At 43.6% G+C, this 10,803-nt stretch overlaps 1 long non-coding RNA gene across 1 annotated transcript; it reads left to right on the top strand.

Annotated features, from left to right (window-relative positions):
* Nucleotides 1-1,135: 1,135 nt before the first annotated feature.
* LOC110366716 lies at nt 1,136-10,041 on the top strand. The gene is made up of 2 exons (XR_004930548.1): nt 1,136-1,304; nt 9,513-10,041. It is a non-coding gene; the product is annotated as an uncharacterized LOC110366716 (long non-coding RNA).
* Nucleotides 10,042-10,803: the final 762 nt, after the last annotated feature.

Here is a 10,803-nt window from a genome sequence, read left to right as displayed (position 1 = left end):
AAGCGCCCAGCATGCAGCTAGTCAGTACATCAGAAGTGGCTTCAGCCATAAAGTTATTCAGCGAGCTCTAAGGGACAGGAATCTGTTAAACAAAGAGGAAAGAGTGACTTTTACTGTCGCAGTACTAGAAGTAAGTCTGAACAGCTGGAGTTGGTCCACGTTTGGCAGATATTGAATGTTTACCTAAGGTACGGTCTAGAGAGTAAACGAGAGCGCTGTGTGATAGTGAGACGTGCCCTGCGAGGCTTTAACGCCTTATAATACCTTGGTGGGGTTTTGTTTTGGAAAGGTCTCAGGTCTCTGAGTGCACTCAGACGGAAGACGTGCCTCTGGGGGCTCGGCTCTCGGAGAGCCCGGTTAAGTACTGAGGCGGGGGGGAAATTAGACTAGAATTACAGCGCAGTGAGTGTAAACAAGTTGGGAGGTTTTCTTTTACCATCAGCGTAAAATGTGCGTAAAGAAGTGGTAATTCACAATGTCTGCTGAGGGCACAGAGGTCTGGGCTCCACATAAGCTGACCAGAGTGGACTCTTTTAGCTCTAAATGTTCTAACGTTTGAGTTGCTGCTCAAGGGCACGTCGACAATGATGACAATCTTCACCAGGACGTCGTTACGGATGACCTTATTGAGAAACAGATGGATTCCTTTATGAGAACAGTTTAAAAAAAATGATAAAAAACAGCTGTGTTTCACATTTAAACACTTTAATGAGAGGAAACTATAATACTCAAAAATAGTCAAATAAATGGAGACTGTCCTAAATCCCAGGATACAGAGGTTTTTTTTCCCTATTTTGGACTCATTTAAACAGAGATTAAGCAAATCGAACCATCAAAATCATTTAGGCTCCTCCTCACAACCTGGAAACAGGACAATCACCAGAATAAAACTACCTGAGGACTGATAAACCTCATCAGTAAAAACAAAAGAAAACCAATGAGGATGTGGTTGTACCAACATGATTCCTGCAACTTCATTACAGCTAAATAGATATCCTGCGACTCCTAGTCAGGTGCGATTTATTTATCAAATTCAAATAGTAATTTATATTGACCAGCATGAACCAAGGAGTAAAAACTACCGTCTGTAGCCACAAGAGGGCACTCTAGGCTTGTGAAAACTATCCTGCTCCTGTATCACTTAAAAATTAATTGAAACATTAACTTTTGTATGTTGTTTCTCTGTTTCAGTCTGCATTCATGCAGCGAAGCGTTGAGTGGTGCAGCTGGAAGGAAACAGACCGCGACATAAACCTGTTACTGGGCTGTCCGTGAAGCTAATAGCAGCTAGCGCTAGCTGACAGGTATGTTGTCCAGATGTTTTACAACTTCCCTGATGCACATGAGCTTTATGTTGCTCTGAAACATCCGTGTTGTAGCTTAGCACGTAGCACCGCTATGCTAACGGTCTATTTTAGGCGTAATTTTGACAACTTTCAGCATAATGTGTCATTACGCTGAAATGCGCTGGATAAAACGTCGCTGGTTGGAGCTGCTAATTTACTCCATTCATCCTCCCTGGTATGCTCCACCTTATTCAGCCTGTTGTGGATGCAGCTGTGTAATTTAATAAAGTGGTTCAGCAGATTAAATGCCAGTTTTTAGTCTTGGATTGTGTGAAATAAATGTCTAAAATAAATGCCTATAGTCCGGTGCGACTTATTGATGTTTTTTTGCTCTCATTATGACGCATTTTATTGACTGACAGCTCCTGTCCTCAGTGTCCGGCGTTGTGCAGCCTTCAGACGTACCATCCCTCCATCACGCCTGACTCCATTACATCATCACATCACAGCGTATAGTCAGATCCCACAGAGGCTCTTAACGAGGCACGCATTTAATTTTGGGTGTGCTGAAGCAGAGGAAACATGCATAACATGCTCCGGAGGACTGAGGTTGGGGACGACTGTCCTGAAGGTGTCGGCCTTTCATTTTACCTGAGCGCCAACGTTGAACAGGTAGAAAAGCTCCTCAGGTTTAGTCAGGATATACTTCCCTACAGAGAATGCAGTCCTTTCTGTGTGGCTGGAGCAGCCTTCTCAGATTTCACTGCACTCCTCCTCTTCCACCTCCAAACTTCCTGTCTTGCTGACATGAGCGCTCGCTGTCATTACCAAAAGATCCAGATTAGATTTAGCGTTATAGTGGGAAGAGGCCAGAGAGCAGGCCGGTTCCCATCTCCTCCTGAGCTGCCAGTGACCTCAGTCTACCTATACAGACGCCGATTGTTCGCCCAGCGCAGCTTTCATCCAGAGCAATCGAGGCAAACGGTTTGGTGGATTCTCCTGATGCAGCAGAGAGGAATCCTGGGTTTTATTCCCATGAGTCACTGCTGGGTGAAGGTCTTTTAAAAGATACGGGTTTGGGTCCTAAACAGGAGCGTCAGGCAAACATGTCACAGAGGCAGCGTTATAAAAACACTGGGTGCTGAGGACAGACAAGAAATGCAGCTTTTTATTGGGCTATGGGGCTCAGAGAGGGAGAGAAAGCTTTAAATATTTCTCCGTTTCAAACTCCTCCTGGTTCTGCTGGAGGTCCGCTGGCAGCAGGACTCTGTTAAAGCTGACAGTGAGAGATTTTACCCTGAGAGACAGTGAGATTTTACCCTGATGCTTCAAAGAAATTACATTCAATCAAACCCACTCTTCCGCCTGCGCTAATAGCGCAAATAAAATATGCTTTAATGAACCGTTAAGCACTTTGAGCAGTCCTCAGAGGAGGAAGCCTCCCTTACGAGCCGACAGTATCGCACCAGAGAGAGAGTTAATTGGTGGAAATGGATGTTTGGGAGGCTTTTTCTCTTTTTTGGTTTGCGTCTCCCCGGCTCTCGTGTTAAGTTGTGTTGTGTTGTGTTGTGTTGTGTTGTGTTGTGCATGCAGACGGGGGCTTTTTCCAGGAAGTGGCATTCACCACGGATCAGATAACCCTCCTCCAACGTCTTGTTCAGATCTGATCAAAACCAGAACTGTACAGCCGAGGATGTCCAAGACAATAAGCAGCATCCTGGAAGAGAAGGAACAACCGCAGCCAGACACTTTACATGTCCTCGCATCTGAAAACAGCCTCCCAGCTTTACACGCCGGTCCTTCCAACGCAGAGAACTCTGCCTCCTAAAGGCTGAAACCTCATCACTGCTGCTGAAGGTCTGAACGTAGCCAGAATACAACGGGAAGGTTATTTCCACCGTACAAGTCACCGTTTTGATCTAGAAGTACTCAAAATCAAACAGTCTTTGACACGTTTTCTATATCCAGTGGTATTTTGGTGTTGATAGTTGGTTTGTGGAAAAGAAAATCGCATTAATATCAGTTACTGAAACTTCGGTGTTGAAATTAAAGCAGATCAGGTCAGTTCTGCAACTTCGGGACACTGATGTATGAATGATCGTTACCAACACCTGTCCTTTTATACATTTTGCTCGGTGCGTAGCGAGAAAGTGGAAACATTGCTTCCTTCCTGCAGCTGTCTTCACTGAATCACTGGAAGGGCTCGTCTGTCGGGTCGTGTCAGGAAAAGTTTCACTGAAAGATCCGCGATCAGAGGATCCAGGGAGGCGCTAACCAAAAAAAAAAAATCGTCTTTTATTGTTGAACAGCTTCAAAAAGGAAGTTCTCCATGTAAAACATGACAAATCTGAGCAAGAAGATTTGGCTTTTTACCACAGCGGGTCAGACCAGAACCTCTCCGCCCCGTATTAATTGAACATTTCATCAGCAGGGATCCAGGAGTTCACCGGGTGCAGAGGGATTAGTGTCGCCGCAATTTACGTCTTATTTATCAAATCTCACCTCGGCAGCCAACAGAGAGAGGATCTCGGAGGCAGCGACGTTCAGTTTTACTGCGGAGCTGAACGCTGAACATCTGGTGGACAGCAAGAACATCTGGTGGACAGCCAGAACGTTCTTCTGGCACGTCTGCACGATCAACAGCGGTTAACTGCTGCAAAAACCCGCTGGAGTCAGGAGCCTGCGCACCAAGCAAGACGAGGCCGGTAACCTACGGAAAACCATTGCCAACATCATCTGCATCCGCTGCTACTGGTTACAAAGACGGCCTCCCCATCAGGTCACCACTACAGACCGAAGACGAAGAACAATTTTAGACCACATTCCCTCTCAGCCATCTGTAGAACAGCCTCTGCTTGTCCTACTCCTACTTCCTCAGACCCTGGTGACTTCAAACCCGAACACGTGGAACGAGTTGGACCGAGCGAGGACTTAGGAAGTGTCAGGATCCAGAGGATTGCTCGGAGTCGAATGTTCGGCAGGAGGCCCGGACACGCACAGACATCCAAGCAGGAAGTCAAAAACAATCCTTCAGCTGATACCTACTGTCACAAAATAACGGGGCTGGAGCGAGGAAGCAGTCAGGAAAGCATAGATAACTATTCAGTAGAAACGGTCACAATGATGCCATAAAAACCCTGGTTTCAGTTAGTGACATCAAATAAAAACAAATAAAAACTACAGCAGGCCATGCTGATCTGATTTTACACCTTCAAGGCATCAATGATGTCATTTACTCAACTTGAAGTTTTTTTCCCCCGCTCCATTTTGGCATCATTAGGACAAAGCTGGCAGACAAAATCTGCAAACGTTACAGGAGATTGAGCTGCGTACGATAAAATAAATCCAAATAACGCTCATCCTTGAGCCCTAATCTTCACACCGACGCGATTGTAGACAAAACAGGAGACGGAGGCGCGCCTCAGCCAGCCTTAACGATCAGAAGGCCGGCCGACACGCATCCAGATCACTGACTGACCCACAGACAACCCCTAAAGTACGGCTGCTACAGCGTAGTTCAGAAATGTCTTATCTTAAGTGAAATAATCCGTCAGAAGAGGGACCAGAGCTCTGCTAACAGGACAAAGCAGCTTCGGTTGATCATTGATCCAGAATTCACTGAGCGTGACCTGACTGGAGGAAATCAGTCGCTCACTGAGGTAGTCCTCCTTACTGAGGCTGATTAGGACTCCTCTACTTCCACATCCGACGACTACAGATGCCTTTAATCACAGCCGAGCTTCAGTCCACAGCCAAAGCAGAACAGGCATCTGTTTTCCCTCAGCGCAGGCCAGCCCGCGCATTTTAATGTTGTTTCATTTTTATTCTGTTCAACTCATTTAACCTGAGAACCAAGTCAAAGCAGAATTATTTCTTCGGGCGCTTCACATAAACAGCAGATTAATGTCTATCTGCGTATGTATGTTTCTGGATTTCTATTGGCTTTCCTGTTTCTTTCAGCTTCCAGCTGCTCAACGGAGGTCAAGGCTGCATGATAAATGACAAATTATCACTGCAATATCAGTGTGTGTAATATTTAAATGGAAAAGAATTGTTCAGAGGGCAATAATTATTGACTAACATACACAGGTGGTAGTAACTAGTTACATTTACTCAGTTTAGTTGAGTAACTTTAAAAGCAAAACGTACTTTTAGGAGTAGTTTTACTGCACACTACTTTTACTCATATATCATATATATAGTCATATTATTACTCAAGTCTCGCTATTCTTACTAGAGTAGAATTTCTATCTGGTGTGAGTAACTTCATTAATAAAGAACTGATTAGTTTTAACCAGAAAGGCACCAGAGAGATAAAAACCTAGAGTTCATGTTAAAGTGAGACTTCCTATTTATATACAACTTTGTTATTTTAACGTTATTTTCTGTCTGCTGAGCTCATTGAGTCATTTGGAGGTCAGATAAACGGACAGTAAACAGTAGATATTGTTACTGGAACTAATTTGCACTGTTCTAACACACTGTATATAATTTAACTGCTGTAAGTTTTGCTTTCAAGTTTAATGTTGAAAGAAAATAAGTTTGAAAAAATGTTTACTTTGTCAATAAAACAACATAATTTGCACATTACCTTATATTATCTTTTAGATTCCATAATTTTTAAATATTATATCATCAGCTGTCATGATTAGTTACACAGTACTTGAGTAGCCTTCTTACTCAATACTTTTTTACTCTTACTTGAGTAATTTCTTGGCTGACTACTTTTTACTTCTACTTGAGTAAAGTAGTGCTGCTCTTACTCGAGTAACATTTTTGGCTCCTCTACCCGCCTCTGTTATCCTCTTAGTGTTATGAGTTAGCATTTTTTCATGCTGATATAATATTCAGCACGTTGGACGGAGTCTGGCGGCAGCAGATGCGCACACTGGACCCAGATGACAAAAACAGGAATCTCCCGCAGCTGATATGATCATCATAATATTTACCAATATTATTCCCATAGCAAGATTTCCTAATACTGCACAGACCTGGTCACGTGTTTCACTAAAGGCAAAACATCTGAATTAGGCGTGGGTCGGTTTCTGGTGGCAATGTTTTCAAAACTTAAAGTTTAAAAACTGCTAAAAGTTGCTACCGTTCCCACGTTTTAATGTCCTTTTATGAGGATGCCTGGAAATGTTCAGGAGGCACTTCACTTTTCTCCACCTGAATGGAGCACACAGAAACAGATTGCCCTGCCTCCCCCAACCGTGGCTGCAGCCTGCCGGTCAGCTGGCTGAAACGACACGCCTAGACTTTAATCTTGGTTGCAACAAAGACAAATTTGGCTGTTTGGGAAATAGTAGTTTAGGTGTACTGCCACATCAGTAACAATGGTATATCATGGCAACAATGTCTAATAAGCAACATTTATTATTATCTAATCATTCATTAAATAAACAAGATTTCTTAATGAATGTCCAATGAAAAACAAGCCACTCTAAGTGGTTGTACTTTATTAACATATTTTCCATTTTGTCATTTTAGCTATAGGGGCACACCAGCTCCGTCTGATGGAGCTAAAACAGCGACAGCTAGCAGAAACATTGAAAAGAGGTTTGGCTTTCTAAAATCAAACACTGAAAAATCAGACATTTAACAATCAAACACTGACAAAATCACTTGCAATGACATTGTAAAAAAGATTTGGCATTGGGAAAATTAGACATTGAAAAGTGAAACGTTGTTAGAAAGTAAAAACACTTATGATATTCTTATTTTATGCTGCAGCTTTTATTCATCGTCACAGCAGAGTTCCTTCAGCTACGATGTCGCTACAAGCTGGCACTGCTTTAAGGTCGGGGGCGGGGCTTAACTGAAGGCCCCTTCACGGGCCGTCCGTTTTTTCCGGTACTCCTTATGATCTACCTGCTGCCACTGGTCCATTTCACCACAATAATTAGCTGTATAAGCTAATGAAGATCATATTAATGAAAATAATTCCCTTTCTTGCGGTGGAGCAGCGGTACTTTCCATTAAGTTCACTGCAGGTAAATGAAGAGTGCCAGAAAAACGATTTTACAATGCCAAATCTCTTCTAAACGTCGAAGCAAGCCGTCACTGTGTTAGCTCCATACCGTCTCACCTTAAACAGGTTTTATTTTACAGATTTTTATGTCCAATTAAAGAGGAGTGGGCCTCTGTAGGAAGGTATGGCCGCACACTGCAGCTGGCTAATTACTGTGAAGTTCTTTTTAGTTCAGTTTCAGGTTTTCAGCACAGGAGTTACTCAGGTAAGCCTTTGCATAATCGATCATTAGTGTTCCACAAGACTTGATCAGGGACAGTGAATGTAAATGAGAGCCCGTCTAGTGGGGGGAACCAAACAGGCTTCGTGTCTGGACTCCCACGGTCCCCGTTGCCTCCCTGGACCAGCCTTGGCTCACATGTGGAGTGTGTGCCACTTTAAGTGCGCGTTATTTTAACAGCGACATGTAAAGCCAGCAGCTGAGCTCAGCTGCCTTTCTTTTTTTTTTTTTTTCCATTTCCCACCGGCAGAAATAAAAATGATGCAAGAAATATAATCCCAGCACTCCGCGGCGTGTTTGACGCCGAGGACAGAAATACGTTTGTTCCAGACATAACTAGACGTTTGCAGACATGACATTTATATCAGAACTGCTGGTAGAAAAAGAGCTCTTAGCACAAGCATGAGACCAGTACTTTCATGTCTTTTTCTGTTGCTCTTTAATCAAGAACATTGGTACAAACCAAGCCGGTTCCTTAAAATAAATAATTTCTACAAACAACAGCCGACCTGAGATGAGCCCTGACTAATGACGGGTTAAATAGCATTCCCTAATAACGAACTGGTGGAATGCATACGTCCACTCCACCGGTTCCCAAAGTAGGAACCGCATGCCTGTTTATGTGAATTGGTAGAATTGCTTACATACTGAACAGATAGTAGCAGAAGTTTAGCTCCTGCTGTTTTGCCTCAGATTCGTCACCGCAGGTCGTCAAAGAGCTGAAACGATCTGTGCAACCAATCGTTGACACGAACAAGTAGAGATGTGCAAAACTGGCTAACTGGACTGAGCTCCTCCAGTGTCTTTTTTTATTTTTTTTTAAATTGATGGTGCGTCTTATAAATAAATAAAGTTGTGCTTACTGACTGATTTTATGTGGTACAATGCGCTCAAAAACTGGTAAAATGTGTAAGTACGACTTTGGTTAGCAACGAAGCCGTTCCCCTCAATGGATATTAGGAGCATTACGGTACACTGTGTTACTACCTGATAGGACCCCAGAGCTGTCTACAAGACTGCCTGACTGTAATGTCTAAACTGCATAAGTGCATTTGTGTAAGGAAGCCCGCGCCTGGAGGACACGCTAGCAACAATAAACCAAGTTAATTCAATATAATATTAATTTTGGCCTTATGTTAGAAACAGGGCAGTGTAGTCCAGCTACTCTGTCCTCCCAGAGGCGGATAGAGAGCTGTGGACGTGAAGGGGGGATATTACACACTTGGTAACAATATTTAGTGCGCCTAATAATCCGGTGCACCTTATGGTCCGAGAAATACGGTAAATTACTGCGCTGGCTCAAACGTTAGCTGGTAATGGCTAGAAAGCTGACACTGATTACCTTGGCAACAAGTCACACCCGCTTCAGCCGCTTCTTGTGAAAAACCTAAAATTTTAACAGTGAGAATAACATGAAAGTATTAAAAATGTATTTCATATTTATTCATTTAAGAGACTATGGTACAAACGGGATAATGTCCTTCGAGGCGTCCATTATCAGAAATGAATGGACTTCACGGAAGCAACTGGTTCACGCCTCCAGGTCGTCCATTTCTTTCTGATAACGGACGCCTCGAAGGACATTGTTCCTTACATATATGACACCATCATATTCCATGCTTCTCACAATCTGAAATATTTCCAGACAGCTGAACTTTTCCATCTTTTGAGCGAAGAGAAAGCAGCCTTTTTTTTCAGCCAGCTTCACTGGCAGTGCTCAGCAACAAGTGATAGGGAGGAGCTCTAACGTGAAGAGTTAAACAGCCAAAGAACACGGTGGTGACTCCTGCACCTTTTCTGGCTTCTATCTCAAAACACTTTAATCTGCAGGAACAACAAGATGGTAACATTTGGTTACCTTCAACAGGTGCCTGGCCCATGGCTGGTGAACATCTGACTAAAAAAAAAGAGATTTAATGGTGTCTAAATGGTTTGGACGGATCACAACTGGCATTTCTCTCTGGACGTTTTCCAGGCACGTCCAACTGAGAGGAGACCCTTGGACAAAACCACAACATCATGGAGGAACTATAATTGTATACCCCTTCTCATCTGGGAATGCCCAGGATTCCCAGACTGGCTGGGAATGGCGTTGGCGAAGGGGATGGGTTTTACTCCTAGATTCAATCTTGGATAAGTAGAAAACGATAAAGAACAATAGCTAATGTCTGGTACTTGATTTATTCTGTTTCCTTTAAAAAAACGTTTGCAGACATCAAATTAAACAACATTCTGGCGTGAGATGATGTCGTCACTTCTAGGTAACTTAACTCTTATCTCACAGTCACTAACGCAACCATTAAACTATGCTAAAAGCTTTTCCAACAGTAAAAAGCAGAAAATGGCGTTCTAAAAAAATGTTGGTTCTCCAAGGTTAAGAACAATTTATCGACTGCATGCACGCCCATGACATGGAAGGTCATGAACAGGAGGTATGTCAGCCACTTGTGTCTAAAAATGTCTCAGACTCCCACAAGTTACTTATCGAGGTTAGCTAAAAAAAAGTGCAAGAACTCAGCTACGTGTCCCGCAGTGGTTCTGCAAGAACAAGAGCGATCAGAGGCCATTGGCAGCTCGCAAAACGACAAATCTGCAAGCCGTTTAAATTCCTTTCACCCACGTCGGCGGCTCTGCGGGTGTCGTGTTTCAACATTAAAACGTCGCCGTGGAGAGGGAAGAGAAGCGGCGCGGCTCCGTCGTTAAAGCGGCGCAGGTCTGGCGCTCGTCGCGGCGGGCCGATTAACATCAATGATTGGGCTGCTCCTTTTCCTGGCTTTTAACGAGAAACGCAGCTGAGGCTTTTAGGAGGAGAAGCGGGAGCGGCAGCAGAGGAAGAAAACCGACCGCTTTGGAGGCCCAAAATCTGAGCAGAACCCAGAGCGGCCCACAGATTCTTTGGGCTGCTCTGGGTTAAGCCACTGTTTGTGATTTTCTTGGAATCAGCGAAGTTCTCAAATATCGCCTCCAAAAACTAAGCTTGGACTGCCAAAGCTGCAGCTGCCATAACGGGTCATGTTTGCTTATCATTTGTCTTCAACGGAGTTTATTTTCTGACAGCATAACTGCAACACAGCTGTGCCAGCGCGCAACTACAAACCTGAGGATTCTCACAAACAACAGCCAGACTGGTAAAGCCCAGAATGCATTTCAGCAAAACGAAGAGTGATTAAAGCCGCCTGGCTGAACCCATTTCTGCATTTAAATTTAGGTCAATTTTGACATTTGAGCACAAAACATTGACCAAACAATGGCCTCTAGAGTGACCG

This window comes from Fundulus heteroclitus, unplaced genomic scaffold (assembly GCF_011125445.2).
Source record: "Fundulus heteroclitus isolate FHET01 unplaced genomic scaffold, MU-UCD_Fhet_4.1 scaffold_841, whole genome shotgun sequence".
In the NCBI taxonomy this organism is placed as follows: domain Eukaryota; kingdom Metazoa; phylum Chordata; class Actinopteri; order Cyprinodontiformes; family Fundulidae; genus Fundulus; species Fundulus heteroclitus.
The sequence above is the reverse complement of the archived record's forward strand: the minus strand, read 5'-3'. Positions and strand labels throughout refer to the sequence as shown.